Source organism: Rhipicephalus microplus, unplaced genomic scaffold (genome assembly GCF_043290135.1).
Source record: "Rhipicephalus microplus isolate Deutch F79 unplaced genomic scaffold, USDA_Rmic scaffold_15, whole genome shotgun sequence".
Lineage (NCBI taxonomy): Eukaryota > Metazoa > Arthropoda > Arachnida > Ixodida > Ixodidae > Rhipicephalus > Rhipicephalus microplus.
This window is the reverse complement of record NW_027464588.1, coordinates 8,014,742-8,035,160: the sequence shown is the minus strand read 5'-3', so window position 1 is coordinate 8,035,160 and position 20,419 is coordinate 8,014,742. Positions and strand designations below refer to the sequence as shown.

Here is a 20,419-nt window from a genome sequence, read left to right as displayed (position 1 = left end):
TAAACGACTCCGCGCTTAAAGAAGGCCGGATATTGATAAAAATTCACACAAGCTAAATAATGGTTTACTCACCGAGCAGAATTAAGTCATCGCAAGCGTCGTAATTAGAGCAAACTACTGTAGTGGCTATCACCTTCTTCCCAATGCTCAAGTTTCCGGTTTGCACCGTTCTCCGTCTTGCGCGTCTGCAGGCGTAAGGAAGAGACAGAACGATACGTTGCCATCTTTCCCTCACGATGCCACGCATTGCGAAAAACTGCAATGCTCTCTGAACAGCGCTTTCTACTTTTTCAGGCTTGCACGTGCGGCATGGCAAAGAGACAGAAACTATTCGGCCACGTCTCAACACTTGCAACGGGGTCAAATCTCCTTTAAGGATTTTTCCGTGTAGAGCCGTTTACAGACATGGCCGCTAGGTGGCGAGCACTCAGTTGGACTCGCGAATAGCAGCCTGAAACTCGTACTGAGCACTCGCAGAAGCGTTTTCGATCACCTGCATTGCTGAAGTCACTAGATCACCAAGACGACAATAATACTTCTGTAGCGTTAAGAGGGAAGACTGAAAGACTACCACGTTGATACATATGCATCAGTATAATCTAATGCACGAAATCATATTAGGACAAACGAGGGAGTGACGCAAGTTCTGGTGTCGTTTGTTTGCTCGTACTTGTCCCAGTTTAGCGCTTAAAGTTTGAATTATGCTTAAGAAGGGCATCAATCCAGAATAATACGTTCATACCATGTTTCAAATCAAATTGCTGCTTTTCGAACTGTGATTGCGGCATATGAACGTAGACATCGAGCCTCTCGCACTGCATGCTACACTGTGCCGCACGTTCACGGTGCCAGCGCATGGACGACTTGACCACACTGAATCTTATCGGTTATCGTTCTTCGCAGGTGCGGAAATCTTAACTGCTGCAAGAGGCAGGCACACGTCCGACTACAACATCGCTTATGTGCTCGACGTCACCGCATGATAATTGCCGTACAAATCGCAGCTTTTACTGTGCTACTGGAGATAAGCTGATCTAGACGCAGCAGCTTCTCACTGTGCCAGCTTTATAGCAAGATGACGTCAATGCATCTTTATAGTTCACAATTGATATGTGGGGGTTTCGCGTCCCGAAATCACCATATGTATAAAAAAGATGTCATAGAGAAGGGCTTCGGAAATTTCGACCGCCTGGTGTTCCTTAACATACACCCAAATTGAGCACACGGGCCTGCAGACTTTTCACCTCCATCGAAAATGCAGCCGCCACAGCCGGGATTCAATCCCGTAACCTGCGGGTCAGCAGCCGAGTATCTTAGCCACTAGACCACCGTGGCGGATCTCTGTATAGTTCAGGTTATGCTCGTTTAAAACGGCCGAACAAGCTGGCATGTCACGAGACCACTTGATCGCCCATACGGATTCTGAACAGACGCGTTCTGCACCACAGGGTAGCACTAGCGTAGTAATATCTGGGGGTTTATGTACCAAAACCACGATGCCATTGTAAGGGACACCGTGGTGCATAGCTCCAGAAATTTTGACCATCTGGTGTACTCCTGCCCTAACGCGGCACACACCATTTCTCCTCTACCTAAACACGAATTCCACGGCTGGAATCTATTCCGAATCCTTCGGGTGATCAGCTGAGTACCATCACCAGTGAACCATCGTGCCGAACTCCACTGCAGGGCTAAATGAGCATGTGGCATGGGGCACTGGATTTGGATGCGCCAAGCAACGAGTGACGCATGCTGACCTCTTTCAGGGTCCCGTCGGAGGTTCACTGAAGCTGCCACTTCCAGCGCTGTGGAAGCAACGCTGTGCTCACCGGCGACGACCCAGGCCACGCAGCACCAGGATATGGGCGGACCCTTCCAGCCGTGCGAACTCGTGGTCTCCCATGCGATTACCTCCCTCCCCTATGCCTACTCGACGCAGGTTTGCTGCACGGGTACTGGTGCGCAGCCCTGCAATGCGTTGCGCGGCCCGTACTCGGGCCGTGGAGGTGGCCCCATCTTGCCGGGAACGCCAACATGATTTCAGGAGCCCGAAACCAGCGGCTCAAACCAACCACCCCGTAGCGGGCGTGCTGTTGACCGGTCGGTTTTCTTTACATCATACTGTCTATATTATCACCTGGAGTGCGGTTTCTACGCATTTCCTGCTTTCCTGACCTTGAAATTGAACATGGAAACATTTGTGGGGAGAAGCAAAGGAGCTTGAGAAGATAAAGCTGTATATCGTATGCAGAATGAAGCTGAAAAAAAAAATGGGGTGCCTGCAAGTGTGGCGGATGATTAGGCGTTGTCATAAAGTTTAGAACCCTTAAAGCATGCCCCGGAATGCACTGGCACAAGACAGGGTAAATCAATATACATAAGATGATGATGCATTCAAATTGCTAGTCCCCTCTCGTGCTTTTCATTACCTCCACTTGTTAGAAGAAAAAAGAAGAAAATTTCGCTTTTTTTATTGTCTAGTCAGACAGCTGCTCAGAAAATCATAAAAACTAGCTAAGGAAATGTGGTATTATTAGCAATCAACCACGCAATTTGGGCGGTGGACGACCCTTGATTGTACCAATTTAGGTGAGATAAAAATATGTTAATGCTAGGGGTGTTATAAAGCGGCTTCTAAGTAGCTGGAAACAATTCACCTAATAAAATTGGAACATTCGTTCACTTTATACAAAAGAAGAAGATTCAACCATTAGCAGCACTATCTATAAAGAACACCAGTGGTAATATCGTTGCTTACGCATATAGTGTGCCTGTTATGCGCTAAATAAATCATCTCAAAGTGATATGAGGTTTAAACTTGACCTTCATACTTCCCAAAGATGTGCACAGACACACCTCACTACTCAATGATTGTAAAAAAAACACACAGGACAGTTTACCTCCACCTTGACACGTAGGCGTGATATGTTAACAGGCCACGTGTACTTTGCTTTCTTAACTGCCAACCTTCTTTGGTTCTCGGTGCAAGCCTTAAACATGCCATAAAAAAAAACGAATGACTGTGAGCGGAAAAAAAATCGGCCGTTTAAGAGTATCGTTGAATGCCCTACGCGTCCGTAGTATAGAGGCTAGAAAAGTTTTCCTAGTGTCAGGAAGGGGCGCGCCGAAGCGAAGTAGTCTGCAATGATCCACGGTAGATGTCACCACAGCTCGCTGACGCGCGACTCTCGTGGGCGTCTGCGCGCTTTTGTGCGCCTGTTCGCGTGCCAGCATATTTTTTTGGCCGCTCACTACAAGTCCTCCGCAGACACACGAAAAATAATCAAACATGCGATTACATGCACTCACGATGGCGATCTTGTGAGCTTGACAAGCGCACATTACGCGACCACGGCTTGGGTGCGCAAACCTCATCGGAAGAGGTAGTTTGATTGCGGGGATTAACGTGCCGAAACTGCACCTTCGTGGAGCGCTCCCGATTAATTTCGACCACCTGGGGATCTTTAACGTGCGCCGAAATCTAGAACACACGGGCGTTCTTCCTTTTCAACTCCCTCAGAAAAGCGGCTGCCGCGGCCAGAAATTAAACCTGCCTCCTTGTGCTCAGCAGCAAAACGCTTTAGCCATGCACTAAGCCACTGCAGCAAGTGGAAGGGTCAGTTTTTCCTTTATCGGCCCTGTACGCGTGGTTCCAGCCACCCTAAGTAGTAATTAAAATATTACTACTATTAGGAACTTAGCGGAAGCAACGAGTTATGAAATACAGCTGAAGTTTCCAATACAAAAACTACCACACAACAACCCCAAACATAACAGAATTCAAGATTGTCAATGAGCATTTATTGCAGCGTTACAAAATGAAACTTCAAAAATCACACATTTTGAAAATTAACACACATTCCCATCTTTGGGAGCAAAGCAAGAAATAGATACATAATTTAACAAACAGTCACATTTTCGTGCGAAAAACAAAAAATACACACGGGCACAGAACATTTTACACTCCAAAAAAGTATGCACGACGGTGCGTGTACAAGGCTAGGTCACTTTGCTGAACTGCAGACGTTTTTATTGGCATCGCCTCATTTTCAGAAGTTTTTGCTTTTGCCTCTGAGTGCTCCTCTCCAGGTTCTTTGCTTTTGCAAAAAAGTGTAATCGGGTCAGGGCATAGAACTTAATTATGTTCCTCGTAACATCCCTTCTGTGTTCGCTGCACCCAACTTCTTTCAGCTGAGCTCCATGCAAAAACTGCAAAAAGTCCATCATGCTTCCAGCATGAAGCTCATTTCTGCTGAAGAACACAGTAAAGGAGTTTTCAAGATTCCCAACGAGCTCCTCGACCGGCTTGGAAGGGTAAATTAACCCAGCATGATCAAATTCTCGCGTAAAAGAAGCATTATCATTGCACTCTGCTTGCACAGGCAAAATACAAAGAGAAGAAGCGCATTCGAGGCATGAAGACCTTTTGAGAGATTTTCTCACAACATAGCCTGCTATGTAAAATACAGGGCGGCTATCACTGTGCTTTTCAATGCAGCTTTTGTGATCAAGCAGCCCTTGTGTTCGCAACACATATTTTGCACGCTCCAAGTTGCCATCATCCAAAATCTCGTCAATTACTGCTGATATGTGGACTGACTTTTCTCTACCAAGGTCAGATGGCCCCAAAAGTGCTCTGACAACTTCTTCGGGAGAGTTCCCATTCTTAGGGGACCGTGCTAGGCTGTAGAATGACAGACTGTTGATTATTATCAAGAACTTCTCCGGTGATGGGTGGTCATTGCATCCGAAAGACTGCCTTACAATGCCGAACACATTTTCCATTTTGTCTTGACTTAAATTTGCCGTTAAGAGATATTTAAAACCAAGAGAGCTACTCATGTAGCAAAGAAGTGACAGCGTGCTTTTCAAAGTCACACGCAGCCCACAGGCAGTTCCTGGACTCAAAAACCCGCCACCATGCTCCGCAGCGTGTTGTTCCCACTCAGCCAGGAATTCAATGAAATTGTCGAGAAACTGCGCACTCGGCGAGTTTGGTCGGAGCCTTTCGATGGTGTTCTAGATGTCATGACAAAAATCAGCTTCTCCGTGAGCTTTACAAGCTCTTCTGTAGGCTGGACTGCTCGAAATGTTTTGCTCAAGTGTTCTTTATAGAAAAAAATCCCCTTAAGAACTTCTTCACTGAACAACTGAAAAGCTAAGTTCACCCGCATTTCCTCAAAAGAATTTGGCTGAACGTTAGACTTGGTAATGCGTGGCATAACTTTCAGTGTTAGAGAATTCTGGTCCTCTTTCCATGTTTCCTTAATTACATTAGCATGGGCATGACCAGTTGGAATTTGAAGACCTTTTGACACGAAAGCATTTCGCACACATTTGACCAAATGAGGAAAGTCGGAGATAAAATGCAGGCTTCTTGTTGCGTCCACTGGATGGGGAACTTGGCACTTTATTTCTTTGATAGATGCTGCAGAGGTAAGAAAATTTTGTTACTTGGGGCAACTGAGCAGGCTCAACGGGATTGAACACAAGTGTCGTGATAAAAATTGGCCTACCTTTGATCCCGAACAGTTTCCATAAACTGCGATTCCAAGGAGCCCAATCACTGGTCCAGTAGTCTACGAAACGGCCAGACTTCTCAGCCAGAATTGTGGCCTCCAGAAGAATTTTCGAAAGAATGTTCGCCTTCACGTTTCCGTTGGAAGAGAAAACCCCTAGGATCTGGGTCCAGTTTTCTGGAAAAGGAAATAAAAGGGCTTTGTTAAGTGCAACAACTTTGCAAAGAGAAATGCTTGTGCAGCACAATTTAGTTCCAAAGTATAAAGTATCAAAACGTGAAAAAGATTATACTATCATCACATGCTCTACAAAGAACTCACCCTGGAAAGGCTGAAACATGATGGCAAGGCTGTGGTCACTCACTGTAGTCTCGTTGCTTTCAGTGAATGGGCCGAGGTCCACAAAGCCGCTCAGTTCTCCAGAGGTCTTCACACTGATGTTCTCTGAGAGTTTTATTTCGTCGAACACAAGACCACCATGGCAGCTGTGTGCACCCATGCCTTCAGTCTTCTTCTTCAGTGCCTCGAAAACGCTGGCATTAACCCATATATGCCCAAACTTGATAAAATTAACAAATCTAATTCATTTCTCTGAAATGATTGTTTCTACGACCTCAAAAAACATAAGACTTTCAATGATAAAAAGTTCTTTCGAAAAATGAAAAATGGTTTTCGAGCCATCCTATATGTAGGACACCAATGTTTGACACACTGCGAACAAGAAACATTGGGGCCTATCTCGGTCATACTAGAGCTACCGCACACCCGATAACTGACGAACAACGAACAAAAATATCAGCAGCATCAAGAACAACTTGACTCGATATCACTTATGTTGTTTTTTTGCGGTATGGCGCTCAGCTACAAGCACGCGATATAGCCATTTTGTGAATGCAAGCACGTAGCTATTTGTACACCAGTGATCACCTAGACTTGCATGTGACGAGAACCGGGAATCATAAACACATCTCAGGTGTTGCTACCGTTTTTTTACAGAAAAAAACATTCGAGCTACACTGAAAAGTCTCAGCGTCTTACATGTAGGACACTGGGCTTATATGGGTCAAAGCCAAACGAACTCTTAAAACTGGCCATGTGTCGGTCTAAACAGGACTTTCTGGGCAGAGCCAGTATCTCATGCCTCCGCACGTGCTCATAAGGCTTGGGGCTCTTTGTGCGCATGAGTATACACTCCAAAACCCAGAGTTGGTCGTACACCATGCCCCTGGTCGACTTTCTGGAGGCAGCATCAAAGCATGTTTTCACAGACAGGCGTTGTTTGGGAGGCAGACCTTCGATCCTCTCATCCAAGGTTGAACTAGCGATATTCTGGTTCATTATCCTAAGATATTCCAGGCTTCTGCGTGCCTTTGTCAGCTTTCTTTTCGTTCGGAACAACTCGAGCGACTTTCTGGCCAACCGCTGTTTGAAGCTTGTGCTGCGTTTCTTCTTCAGCCTGGACATGTGATTCTGCACCAGCTTCCGAGTGTATTTACAGCGCAAACAGGGTTTGCCGTCGGGGCTGGTTACCAGGCAGTTCTTTGCGAAGTGGGCTGCACCAAACTTCACGCACTGGCCACTTGCTACTGGCTCAATGCCACATCCTGGGCAAACTTTCAGTCCATCGGCCTTCTTCAGCGCCTCCGCAGCGTCACACTCGTTATTTACGGGCAGTTCATCCGTCTTCATGCCGCGGCAGAACACGGTGCAAAGAAATGAGTTTTCCTGCGCCGCAGTGGCTTCTGTGCACGCTGAAATCGTAACATGTTTCATAACACGCAAGTCACCGGGTTCTGAGCTTGTGTGCCAGGCGAAACAGAGGGCTGTAGGCTCACTTGGCAAGACAACCTTGCTGCACAATGGGGACGGCAAAATGATGTCCCCAAGCAGCTTGGGTGGCTGCGGCGTTTCCTCCGGGCAGACATCCATCTCAACGACTACATCAACGTCGGTGTTGGAAGCACTTCGTTTCGCCGGTGCGGCTTCGGTGTTACCGAAGTCTCTAGCTTTCTTTTTCTTCGGCACCTGCTTCGTGAAATACGAAGGAGCATCAGGAAATATATTAGGGACGGCGTCCTCTGTAAGCGCTGGACGTTCACGGTCAAGTTGCACAGTTTCTCCATTGATTACGTGCGTAAACTTTTTTCGGATAAATTGTTCATCGAAGTGGCGCGAAAGGACAACACAGGTGTTATCCAAAACTTTGTCCTCCCGCTTGATATTTTTTGCCTATTCCTTCAAGCGAGCAGGGTCGGTTGAAGCACGAAACAACGATACCTTTTGTGTTGACGACTTGTATCCACCTTTACAAAGCGGCACGAAACACGTTCTTGCCTTTTTAGATGGCTTTATGGCGCACACAACGGTTCAAAACGCTGCCTCACATCGTGTCTTGAGCACACAGGGAAGAAACAAGGAGCACGCCAACAACGCACGTGCTAACCACACCGAAGCAAGGTATACGTTTACGCGCCCTCGACTGCTGCGCGAGCCGCTGCTGACAGCGCGCCACCGACACCCAGCGCCACCACCCGGCCGCCATTCCACTCATCCAAACTGCTTTCAGCAGCGCCGGGGTAAGAGACGCCCGCTCCGGACACTAGGAAAACCTTCTAGCCTCTATATCCGTAGGGCAACACGTGAACCCTTCGCAGCTGTTCACTTTGTTTATGGTTCTCCTGTTGACCTCCGCTTTGAGAGTAAGTTGCGAAGGGTTAATAGGGCCTCGTTTACATCGCCTTCTTAACTGCCAACCTTCGTCGGTCTCAGTGCAAGCCTTGGCCGTGCTGTAAGAAAACTAATGACTGTGCGCTGAAAATTAGCCATTTAAAAGTATCGTTGAATGCCTACGGGTCCGTAAGGCAACACGTGAACCCTTCACTTTGTTTATTGTTCTGCTGTTGATCATTAACTGTGTCTAAGCGCTTTGTAATGTGCTGGCTTTTAAAACACCCACTATTTGCACAATCCACAACTTTTGATGGCTGGCGTGATCTTACGCTTCTTCCACGAAATATATATGATGCGTCAACTCCTTTCATCTGCACGAAATTCATGTTCATTTTTTAAACTGTTTCAACATATATCGTGGCTTCGTGGTAGCTAGGGTTCAATCTACATGTTCCTCAGACTCGGAATGTTTAAATTATTCTATTTTATTTGCATTTTTCTTATTTTTCAGTCGCGCACAAGATAATTTTTCACTCACCACCATTCACGCCGACGACAACATATCTGCGAAACGAGCTCTCTGACGTTGTCGAGGTAAAAAACAGACCTAGAATAACTGCCCACCTACATGACAACTCGCAGGCACCACCCTCGACTCATGGTGCAGCAGCAGCAACAGCAACCCGTACAGCGACAGCAGCACACAGTTCGACAGAACCAGCAGCCATCGTGGGGAGGGTCCTCAGGGTTCGCAAATCGGTCTTGCCCTGGATATGATTCACCAATCTATAGCTCAACTGCAACAGCCGCACTCATCTATGACAACAATTTCGGCCGCTCCTGAAGGCACGCAGCAGTTTTGACGTGCATTGTAGCCGCATGGTATGCAGATGCACAAAAATAAAAATACGGCCTTGCATCCAGGCATCTATGGCACAGATGCAGAAGTTTTCAGCGATGTGTTTTAGTGTGGGTGATCCCAGTTCCAACTCTTTGTTTACGGCTCCATCTGCCGGATGTTCATGCGTGCAGTGAAGTGCTGAAAATAAAGCCGAGAGAAGACCCATGGTTCCTGCAGCACGGCCTTCAAGTTTTCTCTAGAAAAACATAATTCGTAGTCGCCAAACAAGGTTTGTTGCTAGAGCCCGCGTTTAGACAACACGTCTTTGTCAGCACCACAATCGTTTTCTTTACGTATTTATGAGCGTCTATCTCTTAACATTTCTGCTAAAAATAAAGATTTGCTGCCTATAATAAAGACTGTCTGGGTCAAGCTGTGGCTGCAGCACCATTCCTTGCTCGACGACTCTTCAGGCCTTCATAACCGCTGGAACTTGTTTTCCCTCGTTTTTATTTAGGGGTGGTAAACGGTGGCATAGTTACGGGGTGGCGCACCAGGCCGGCGCGTGCCCCCCCCCCCTTCCTCTCTACCCCAAGAACATTTGTATTTTCGCCCCCTCGGTGATAAACGATGGTCTCGAGAGTGTGCTCAGGGTTTGGGACTGGCTGACCCTTACATTTACATAGGATCTTGTCCTATACTCGGTAATTTACCCCTACATGTGCCACTACACGCGATGGAGGCAGATCCGGAGTGTGTGTTGCCATATAGTTTCCCGAAATTAACTAGAGGGGACTCTGGCGCTGCGATCGTTCAGTGACCATCAGATTGATGGGTAGTACACACAATTGTCTGTGTAGTACAGACAATTGGTGGGTAGTACACAAAATTGCCTAGTCTTCGTACTTGCGGGCGGCGACTCATACTTGCGGCTTCGTTTATTGCTGTGTTTCAGTTTTGTTTTGAAAGAAAGATTCACCCCTTTTGAACTTTGTGGCGGGATTCGGAAAGGTAAGTCTAAAAAAATAAAGTGGTTAAGTGCCAGCGCTGAACATTTGCTCATTTTTGTTTCGTAAGAAAACAGCTTCAAGGCACACGAACACACACGGAGCCAAAAGCAGTCCCGAAGTACGAAGATTAGACAAATGTGTATACCACCCATCGTTCCCATGCTCACTGAGGCGCCTTGCGTTGCAGCTCCAATAGACACTAGCGCCAGAGTTTCTTCTAGTGTATATTAGGAAATAGTTTCTTCTAGTGTATATTAGGAAACTCTATGCGTGTTGCAGGCATGATTATGCTCGCAACTGGAATGCACTCGTATGCTGGAGTAAGCCTACGCCAGACATATGATCACTTCACGCAAACAGTGGGTGGCGCCAGGATTGAAAAATAGCAATATATGTGGATGACATCAACCTTTGGGCCGGAAGGGGTTCCCCATCAGAAATACAACACACGCTGCAGTCGGCCATTGACACGACTTCTCGATACCTTGAAGAAAGAGGGCTCACTCTTTCCAGTGCCAAATCTGAGTTTATCGTCGTAACAAATGGGTAGCTTCCAAACGCTCACGAAGACCGGCAACTCGTTACACTCTCCACACAAAATGACCCTATTCCCAGGAAGCCCTGCATCAAAGTGCTAGGCTTCTGGTTGCAAGATTACGGCAAGTCAAAGGAGTGGCTCCGACATACAATACAGCAGTTACAGCAAGTACACCGTCTTTTGAAACGCACAACGCGAAAGTTGAGAGGCATCAAAGAACACCAACCCAGGCACATGACCCTAGCTTTAGCTATTCCCCGTGTCATGTATCAATATCCATATAGTGACATCACCAAGACCCGGAAATCGAAGCTCGAGACCCTGCTTCGTCAGATTTCTTGCACGATACTGGGTACCCCTCATTATGCAAAGTCTGATAGGGTTCAAGGAACTGCGATCCTACCAAAACTTGATGAGTTGGCCCAAATTCACCGTGAAGCACAATTCACGCGCCTCAAACATTCCGCACAAGGATACGCCCTGCTTCGTGAATTAGGCTTCTACATATCTGCACCTGTCACATTTGAAGCAACCCGGCCCCCTTGGGCGACGCTCGACCAGATCACCGTCGAACCAGTTCCGCGGCACATGGTTCGAGATAACCAAACATGACGACGTAAATCACGAGTACAACATCTCCAAGAAACCACAAGAGAGTGGATCCTGTACACGGATGCATCTCCGTCTCATACCGGCGAGGGCTTTCGAACGGGAATAGCTTCCGATGGACTACCACTGTCATGGGACTTCCATTACAACATTAGTACGTAATGCATTGCAGAAATCACGGCCATAGTGGAAGCAGTTACCATGTCCAATCCAAATGCCCGTAATTTACTGATACGCACAGATAGCCAAGCTGCCTGTCGAGCCTTCGCGACAGGTGACATTCCACACGCGCATTACAACAAACTTATGAAGCACTTAGCTGACCACCCTTCGTTACGTGTTTGTATACAGTGGATACCTGGTCAATCGGGGATCCAAGGGAATGAAGTGGCACACGTCATGTCCTGCGTAAATCTCCCAGGCCCTCCTCTGTGGTGGCCGGATTCACTGAAACGCACCGAATTACTTGCTATGGCACGTTTAGAGAGGCGCGTATGATTAGATGAGAAGTGCAACAATCTCAGAGTTTATCCCGATCCTCCTCATTCCATGACGAGACGCGAGGCATCCCAGATAAGGCCTGCCCAAACTCACTCTTTAATGACACCACACATTCAACACTACATACAAAGAAAAGACGGATCATCTGCTTGCATCACATGTGGTAGCTTCCCGGATAATGCTCACGTTCTGTGGGATTGTCCGGGTGGTCGGGCAGCCTTGGCCGAGAGCCTCAAGCACATACCTATGAACTTAAGACCTGCGACCCTGGAGGAGTGGCTGGTGGACTCCTCACCGGACATCATGAAGACACTGTTCCATCATTTGCAACTTCTAGGTCCGTCTGATGGATAGGCTTTTTTTAGTAGGCCCGGACCAGGGTTTTTTTCTTTTTAAATAAATTTGTTTTCTATGTCTAGACTTTCTTATAGACTACCTTATCTTAGACATGTGGGCACCATCACCCTGAGCTGTAGAGGACCAGGAGGATACAACTTTATTAAAAGAACTTGCATGGGTTTCGAGCTGGCCGATTGTCTGCGGCGACCCCTTGTGCCCACGCAATCACTGCTTTCAGCAGTTTTTTGTCGGGGGACCGTATTAAGGTCTCCCTCGTCGTTTCGGAGGGAACTGGCAGAAACTCACGGGGTGGTAAAGGTCCTCGCATTCCCAGATGATGTGACTTTGGTTTGCTATGACATTTTTGTCACAATTTTTGCATGTTGAGTCAACCTCTCCATCTGTGAATATCGCTAAGCGGTGAGGAGTGGTTAGGCTGTTCGTTTGAATTCGGAAAAGGATAGTGGTCTGCGCTCTTGCGAGGTTGCTGTGTGGTATGGGATATAATCTCCTGTCATCTTTATACATATTCGTAAGTTTGTTATAGGAGGTCGCTGCCTCTCCTATCGGGGAGCCCGATTCCAATGAAAGCGCGACCCCGTTCACTAACCCTCTGGCCACTTTATCCGCTTCCTCGTTACCGAGTGTGATGTGAATTATTATGCAAGGATACAACGGATGCTCTAATTCTGCCGTTTTCGTATGCATCAACATGGAGGCACTGAAACCCCTCTGTAGAAGTCTGTAGACCGCAAGCGAAGGGCATCTATCTGTGGTCATGCGCTTCCAAGTGTAGCGCCTCCTCAATTTTATCAATGTCAGCCAGATGCGCCCGATTCAGCCATTCACCGCCCTCTCAGTTAACCCTTTCCTGCTCTCACTCATCGTCTAGCCTTCACATGTGCTTTGCGGTCATGGGGAAGAGAGCACGTCATGCAGTGCCTCACGACGGGATTGATATAGCGTGGTTTTTCGTTCAGTTGTGTACAGATTTGTGGGATGGTGTCTTGCATTCCTCGTGACCACAATGTTGGGGATAGCGCTGGCTCTGTGAGCGACGAGATGTTTTCACGTAGTGGGTCATGGTTCATTGCGCTACGCGGGCAACCAATAGGGATGCGTCACGGTGAAGCCGTGACATTATCCCATTGCTCAGCTCAGCTCCGTACGCATCACGGCGACGCCACGCACGGCGCTGAGCTCCACACCAGGCACACGCAAATACGAGCATCACTTGTCACCAGTCGCAAGCAAGCTCTCCTCAAAAACTTCAAGAGTAGCCATCAGACTGCGTGCTTTCTTGATAGCCTGCAGCGCTTCCTAAAACATTGTATTGTTTTAATCATGCACATAAATTTATGTAAATCCACGCTTTGAATAAATTGCGTTTTTTTTCTCGACGCAGAATTCTTGCTGTCCTGTCTTATGTTTTACCAGCAGGTCGTAGGATCGAATTCCAGTCACGGCGGCCGCATTTTCGATGTAAGATAAAATGCCTAATTAAGGCCTGCGTGCTTTGATTTAGTTCCGCGTTGAAGAACTCCAGAAAGTGAAATATTCCGAGCGCTCCACTACGGCATCTCTCGCATTCATATAGTGCTTTAGCGACGATAAACTCAAACAACTGTTCTTATTGTGTTTTTTTTTCTTCACCAAGAGCTGCGTCATTACGCTAACCTTAGCATGAACCAACCAGTCTAACTTATTTTATTACGACACTTAAGATGACCGAATTCGATCTCCATAATGCAAAACTGACTTTTTTTAGCAGAATCTCTCCGAACAAATTTCGATACTCTGGATAGCGAGGACGTCGAGTTTTATAATGCGCCGTCCGCTTTGCCAAGGTAAAAAGGACCCTTGTCACGAATAGTTACAGCCTACACAATTAGCCGAAATCTTTGCGAATGAGCAGATAATGTTTTATTTCACAATGCCGGTAGTCATCCTGAAGTCGTGCAAGTGCAAGACGTATAGATGGGTGCTTCTAACGTCATCATGCTTCCACGACAAATTCAACCAAGGAGTTTACTAAACTTCAGCTTCATCATTTGTTGAGAGGAGCTTCTTATCCTGTGACATGCACTTTCGTGATCATTCACAAGTTCTCAATGTAACATAGAAAGGAAGCACAATTTTTCTTATTAGAAATTTGTCTTAGCTACAGTGACGCAATTCATTGGGCACTTGCTGCCCAGTCACAACAGAACTTTGATCAACAGTGTTGAGAAATTTGTGCACCATGAAAGAAAACAAAGAAACATAAAACTAACATTCAATTAGGCACGAGCAACACTTTTAGAGCTGACTTATTTTGGAGTTTATTATTATGCTTTCCTAAACACCCATGAATATTTTCCTTATAACATCAGGCAACGCTGTGTATGTTACAAATGTTTTTATTTCACATTGTACACCCATTTGAAAAAAAATTGAGCGCCCAACGCATTTGATACATATTTAGACTGGATAAACCAGACCGTGCGACTGCACCACGTTACTGCGTGATACACTTGATACGTTCACCACGTTAGCTAGAGCAAATCTCATGCCATACTTTTACATCTCAGAGTATAGCAGTTGCTTTAGTGGTCTAAACCTTACTGTTGAAGAACGAATGGAGTGGCATGATTTCATGTTCAGGGGTCACGATGCATTGCTGCACACGCCACCTAACCACGTGCCGAAGTCCTCACGAGAAGACCAGAAGTGGCATCTTGCGAAAGTGTGTTAAGTGCGAATCGCTTAAGGGGACCAGTCTCTCGTATGCTGTCGGCCACTGAATCGGCCACCAAACCGTGGCCGATTCGGTGGCCGTCTTCACCTCCGAGAGCACGGCGTTGACATTATCAACACAAGAAAAACAAGCGGAGTGGTCGTGGCGTGATCGCCTGACACCATTCAACGACATTACACAACAGTGCAGACGAAAGACGCATATACCCACCACCACACAAAAAATTGAAGAAAAGACAGGCCGCAACTCCGAGATAGTTGCAAACAAATACGTACCCCAGCCCTGCGATCCTACGCCTGTGTTATTCAGGCCTATGCCCGACGGACGCTTGTAGAGTGAGCGGGGAAAGTGCCACATCGCGGCACATTCTTTGGGGGTGTGCCGGAGAAGCTAATATCGCTGCGGCCGCTCCCTTCGCGCGCGACGCATGTCAGGCAGGGACAAACTCTGAGATAATCACTCGCCTCTATATCCTCTTCAAAGTGTCCAGCCCTCCTATCCCAAGTGTTCATAAGGCCTTTTTTTTAATCCTCTCTACAACGTTCACGGTGCAGCCACTGTCCCTATACCACGCCTCGCGTCACTTTCCTATCAAGAATGCAATGTAACTCTGATAACACGTACGATGTTTGTGGTGACCTGAGAGGCGAGAGGCGGGAGAGGAGGGTGCGCGGCGCGGCGGCTTGGTTAAAAGAATGGCGATGCTTTCCTAAAAATATTCAGGGACTTAAGGGCCGTCCGGCAAGCCTAAGTTGCCGCCTAGGTCCAAGGACTTCAAGCTGTCTCCTGAGGCACCACCGTCATAATCGACGTAGAGGGAAATTACAGAAGTTAATCCTCTCTTCGCCCATCTCGCACGAACGAAATTACCGGATTTAAACTAAAATTTATTCATTCACTTGTTAGACAGCACTTGTACCACCTACTTAATAGTGTTTTCGTGACTTTTTTTTTTTGGGGGGGGGGGTGCTGATCTTAATGAGTTTGCACCAAGTAGCCCAATTTGCTACTTGACCCGTCACGGTGGTCTAGTGACTAAGGTACTCGGCTGCTGACCCACAGCTCGCAAGATAAAATCCCGGTGGCGGCGGCTGCATTTCCGATGGAGGCGGAAATGTTGTAGGCCCGTGTGCTCAGATTTGGGTGCGCATTAAAGAACCCCAGGTGGTCTGAATTCCCAGATCCACTACACGTCTCTCATAATCATATGGTGGTTTTGAGACGTTAAACCCCACATACCATCATCAATTTGCTACTTTTTTCTAGCATTGCAACCATGAACTAAGCAGCGACCGAGCCTTATTCAAAATGCTCGTAGAGATATATTTCAAGTGGACGAGCCACTCGTCCCAAACAGTTTGGGCACAGTCTGGCAAGGACGAGCTGGGCTCATCCAAAAACTATTAAGGGGTTAAGAAACCTATCCAGGAATGCGATACCACGACCTAACAGTGATTACTTCGGCTAGCTAGTCGTTGTGTCATTATCACTGGTGGCACAAAAATAGACACCTGTTAAAGAGAGAGGCACCAGCCTCGTTCTAGCACCTGTCCTTTTTGTTTATAGGCAGTATTTCTTCTGTTAGTAAGTAACAAAGTAGTCCTTCATATAAAGGGAATAGTTGTTACAAGAAGTGTAACTCAGATGTGAAGGCAAAACAACGGTTCCAAATAAGATGAAAAGCCACTTCATTATACATCCTCTTCTTTCAGTCTTCGCCGCAGCGTAGCGCCGTCCACACACGCTCGCTTGCAGGCTTCGTCAGAGGAGAACCGGTTGGAGCCGATGAGGCAGCGGTGCGTCAGCAGAGTCACCGCCGATGCGCGGACGCATCGCACGTGACCGTCAGCGCCGGGCGACACGTCGGCAAAGAACGGGAACCGCAGGACATTGGAGTCACACGGGACTCCGTCTCCGGGTCCCCTACACTTTCCCTGGCGATCGCTATCACCCAGAAGCTGGGGCGATGAGCAGCGATCCACACATTCGTCCAGGCTTCCGAAGATGTCGCTCTCGTCCGAGCTTGGGCATCGGCCCATGAGAAAGTCCCACGGCCGACATCGCTGACCATCGAAAACCCACCAACTGGACTTGATATCTTGTCTATTCGAAAGAAAAAATATGCACAGAAGCAAAGAAGGTGCCGACTGGTGAACTTGTGAAGAAAGGTGAACACAGCACATCATAATTAGCACAAAATATATGCATGCGCGAAAAGGCTGTCCTTTGTTTTCCTCGGGCCGGCTGTCATCCAACCGTCTAATGCACAAAAGCGCTCGAAAGCGCAGCCGTCATCTACTTATAGGATAAGCAGTCATTCAGGGTTTTGAGCTGTACCATGTTCCATCCTAATTTCTTTTATTTATTCACCAATTCCAAAGACCATCATAAAGCCTTTGCAGGAGGGACCATATAAGCAGCGCACGAAGCTATAACAGAAAAATGACAATCAGGCCCATGAGAAAAACAAAGGCAAAGAATGCAAGACTGAGTGCGATAATTGAAATCATAGAACAGACGTTTATATTTCGTGTTCTAAGTCATTCGTATCGAAAACAGAGGAGGATAGAGCAACTCAACCTTACCGACTCGTAGGAAGAAAGTTCTGCTTGATTACTTGCATTGAATAGTCAGTAGACAATCAGAGCCCATCCTTGTGATTTCTTTATTTTATGTTGGCAGTCTTAATATCAAATTCAGTAACATTTTAGCACCTGTACAGTGAAGTGCCTCCTTTAAACACCCAATTATGCAGTACACCTTCCCAAAGAAGTAATTTTAGCCCCACCGCAGTGGTCTAGTGGCAAAGGTACTCGGCTGCTAACCCACAGGTCACGGGATCAAATCCCGGCTGCGGCGGGTGCATTTCCGATGGAGGCGGAGATGATGTAGGCCCGTGTGCTCAGGTTTGGGTGCACGTTGAGGAACCCCAGGTGGTCGAAATTTCCGGAGCCCCCTACTACAGTGTCTCTCATAATCATATGGTGGTTTTGGGATGTTACCAATCAATCAATCAAAAAAGTAATTTTGAATAATACATGTCTAAAACGCGTCTTCTGCAACGATCTACAGCTAAGTACGAATGATCTTGACATCGAATGGTGTTATACACCACTTCGCTGTGTGCATCTTGAATGCTATAGAGTTCATAAGAACCATATCATTTTTTTGTTTCCGCTTTCGCGACTAATTTTCTTCATCGCACATTGTGCATATAACGCTAGATGAGGCCATAAAAAGCCACCAAGTAGTTCATTAACTGGCAGTGGCGGGTTATTTGCCCTCTTTGGTATAAACGATTTATTACTAAGGCACGCACCTGTTACACCAGGAGAATAGGGTCTTCTCGAAGCAGGCATCCGATGTCACGTGGGTGTGGACACATTTCTTCTCGCACTCACTGCGCGAGCTGAACCTGTTCGGCGAGTGATTGCAGACGTGCACGTCGTCCACCAGAGTGCGCACACACGAGCGCGTCGTGTGGCGGTAGTAGGCCTCGTGCAGGAACGTCAAACAATACGTGTAGAAGGCCAGGCCGCACTTGTGCTTTGTCTGCGAAAGGTACAAGACAACGTTTTTTTATTGTGTTCGAGCATTCTTTTTGCTCCTGCTAGAATGAGACCGATGTTTACGAAGCATCCACAAGCGAAGTTTATTGGGAACACCTAATGCAACATAAGAATCTTAATATCTGGGCTTCGACCACCTATCTGGGTCTCTTTAACGTTCACGGAACCAATTTCACACGGTACACCAACTTCTATCACTTTGTCTCCAACAAAATGCCACCATTTTAGCCTGCATCAAACCTGCGACATTCGAGTCAGTGGCCGAACACTGTAAGCGCTTGCGGTGCACGAAACCACACAGATGTCCCCTAACCATCACTTTCTACAAGTACCGACGTCTTGCCTAAAGTTTCTGTAATATATCTTGGTGTACTAGTTAGTACATGGTCACTGAAATACAAGAATTATTGAAAAAACACGGCGTAACCCCTATGGAAAAACGTGGTACAAGCTTTCCTGTTCCATCGACTTCATCCGCCTTGGTTGCACGTCTTTTTTTGTATTTAGCTAAACTATTACTACTTATATAATATCTCCTGTAAGTAATCGCATGGATTAAAATTCTACGCCTGCTACAAGACAAAGGATTTCACACAGCAACCAGCCCTGTCCTGCGTTGATTGACCATAGACCCTCTTACTTTGGCTGTCTCGATTTTCCTGTGGCTTCTTTTTTTCTAAGCGATTGGTAGTTTTAGTTTATTGAATGACATCAATATTAAAGGGCGCAGCTGTGAAGGCGGGCAGCGTTGCAGTAATCTTACCGGTCTACGTATCGGTGCCGACAAGACGTTCCGCCTCGAATGGAAACCTTCTTCCCGTGATAATGCCGCGAGACATTGCGTGCTGCGACGCTTCGTGGTCGAGGGCTGCCGTGGCAGAGACGCAGAAGTTTGAGTCGGTGCTACGGTACTGTACATTCCTCTTGTTATATTTTCCTCGCTTGATTGTGGTTGCGTGACTATCATGGTCAGTACGGTGGTTTCTTCTTGCACATCAGATGCAACCGTTACATTATCGTCGATACCGCACACGGTCATCCATTCGTAGAGGATCGCTCTTTCCTCAGCACTGGATGACGACTCGCCTGTGGTCATTGAAGTCCGCAAGAGGTACGTGGTTCTCTGCACTGACGCGTTGCCCTCGACTGGCGATACAACCATGGGAAGGTTCGGGTCTACCAAGAGCTGCGCCCAATGGTTGCGGGAGAGCGCGGTCCATCGCATGTCCACCACGACCGCGGTGAAGCAGGCCACCAGCACCGCAACCAAGAACATCATCAGCGCGTACCGTTGGCAGGGACCCACATCAGCGCACCTCTGCCGGTCTTCGGCTATGGAGCTGACGCGGTGTGACAGCGACGCCTGGTCGAACTCGTAACCAAACGTGGACTGCGAGAAGAGGCGGCTCATGCTGTGCGGGCTGCAGCGGTCTTCTTCGCTCGGATACACCGGCGACAATCTGCGCACGTCGCGTAAGCTGCTGACGACGCTCCATTGCCGGCTGCTTGGGTGCGATACGCTTCCGAATTCGACACGCGCCGCCGCTGTATCGTGCTTTGGAAGGCCTTGCGTTGAAGACGATGATGCCACCTGCGAGACCGTCTCACTACTTCCGCCGGCGGAAAAGCAAACTCCCTGCTGAAAAGGGCCCCCAGAAAACCGCTGGTGTGATCTGCATGGCGCAGCGCTTTCTGGTCTTCGCAGTGGAGTACCTCCTGCGGAGCAGTCGTCTGTGGTCTTGCTTTGACGAGGGCCTGACGCCATTTCTGAGAAGAGTCCCCAAACTGTGAACGCAAAGCGGGTGATGCGTTCGCGTGGGCGCGTGCTGCTAACTTCCACTTCTTTGGGGCCTCCGGACGGCCTCGCACTGAAACAGTGAAGTTTATAAGCTACGGTGGAATGCGCAGTTAGAAGGAACATTAAGAGGAGACGTTTCACACAAAATCTCCAATTACGATATGTGATATAGAACTACGAGAAAGCACAAGAGATTATTAAATCCATCAGAGTGACTTATTGGCCGAGTTGGTTCATTTTTAAGTAGCTTATGGTGCGAAAATAAACACGAAAGAAGGACAAGCGCAT

The 20,419-nt window shown here is 47.4% G+C and overlaps 1 pseudogene; it reads right to left on the bottom strand.

The window, feature by feature from the left end:
• Positions 1-4,027: 4,027 nt before the first annotated feature.
• On the bottom strand, positions 4,028-20,098 carry LOC142784752 (uncharacterized; annotated as a pseudogene).
• Between the last annotated feature and the right edge of the window lie 321 nt (positions 20,099-20,419).